The 1,657-nt window shown below is 38.5% G+C and overlaps 1 protein-coding gene across 1 annotated transcript in view; it reads right to left on the bottom strand.

The window, feature by feature from the left end:
• The window catches only part of LOC119593854 (guanine nucleotide-binding protein G(I)/G(S)/G(T) subunit beta-1-like), a gene marked incomplete in the record, with an annotated part of 42,289 nt that overhangs the window by 10,250 nt on the left and 30,382 nt on the right, over positions 1–1,657 (bottom strand).

Here is a 1,657-nt window from a genome sequence, read left to right as displayed (position 1 = left end):
TGCCATGCAGCATGCTTGATGAAACACATCCATCAAAATGCAGCACATGACAAAATACTAGTATGTGGGGTAAGCACAGCAGATACAGCATCAACTATGCTCATGCAACAACACAAACCAACTGAAGGTCAATGATGATGACTTTATGAAGTGAATCCCTTCCCAGTAACAGATGAAACTTTATGCTTAATAAGAAAGTAGAAATAAAAGCACATATGAAGGGACTGGACACACACACATACACAGACTGCAGCCCTAACGAAAAGGTCTCAAAGGAGATGCTATCAGCCCACGCAAAGGAAAAAAGCCAACCATATTAATGTGGCTACCTTCTTATTCTGTAAGGTATCGTCCACTCTTCTTGGGAGAAGTCTACAACAGATCAAGATCCACCCATAAAGAAGAATAGGAGAATGGGAAGTGAGAGAGAGAGGAGGGATTTTGGGAAAGGGCTAAAAGGGGGACTAAGGGAGGGAGAGAGATGAATCAGAGGTGAAAGACAACCATTTCTTCATAAAAACTATTTAAGAGTAGCAGACAGCTGGTTGACAGTTTTTGCTCATGTTGTAGCCACTGTTCCTTCACATTGAAGCATCTTTTCATAGTTCACAGTCACAAAAAGCACAAGCATAAAAACTCATGCAGCTTGAGCTGCCACTGCATGACCTCAAATTGTTACATAAAGTGCAAAAAGTGCCTTGCAGATCACAGGATTCTCAAGCTGTTCAATGTATTTTCTCTATTACCTAATTCCTAACATGTAAAATCACCAGTAACATGTGCTGCTTATGCACTGTTAAAGAATTTGACATGAAAAACCAAGAACTTCCCTCTTGCATTATTATTATTATTTTTTTTTGGGGGGGAGGGGGAAGCTTAGGTAAGGATAACCCTAGAATTAGACAAATTCAACTGCTTATCCCCTTCTCAATACAATAGCTTTCCGGGAATTCCTTGATAAAAAAGTATGACAAATCAGATCACAATACATTACCAACATCATCCCTCTCATGAAACTATGAGACTGCTCTTTATGCCTGTCATCTACCACAGAAAACCTCTCCCTAAACACTATATATATTTTTTTTCTCACTCTCTTTTCAACTAATCACTTTTATCATCTATGTAATCTCCATACTCTATTAACTTCTCTTACACCTTAAAGAGACAACAAAAACCAGCAGAAGGCTTCTGGTGAGGAACTGATGGGATTACAAAGGAATTGTATATCTAAATGTTTCCACAATGAGAGGGAGTAGGAAATTAACCTTGAAATCCAAATCATTATTACACATGCACACATACATAGCTGTCTATGCCACAATGAGTGCAGGTGCTTGTTTGCATGTGGTTGAAGTGGCTGTCCTTCAAAGTGGGATGGCTAGGAGGCAAGGACTTCAAAAACCCTCAGGAAAGCCACAAGGACACTCAAGAAGAGGAATGGCATCTAAACAAACAAGTATATAAATCAGCATGGAAAAAGGAAAAGTAAGGGAAAATTAGAAGTGAGAATATGAGTTTGTAAGAAAATGCATAATCTCTGATGACTAAATTTTCTGAGGAATGGGAAGACCAAGATGGTACAAAAACAAACCAAAAAGAATTAAAGTAGCACAAAGAAGGACCTGACAAAGACTATAAGCTAAGAACAAATTGA

Source organism: Penaeus monodon, chromosome 32, assembly GCF_015228065.2.
Source record: "Penaeus monodon isolate SGIC_2016 chromosome 32, NSTDA_Pmon_1, whole genome shotgun sequence".
Taxonomy (NCBI): domain Eukaryota; kingdom Metazoa; phylum Arthropoda; class Malacostraca; order Decapoda; family Penaeidae; genus Penaeus; species Penaeus monodon.
This window is presented reverse-complemented; position numbering and strand designations above follow the sequence as displayed.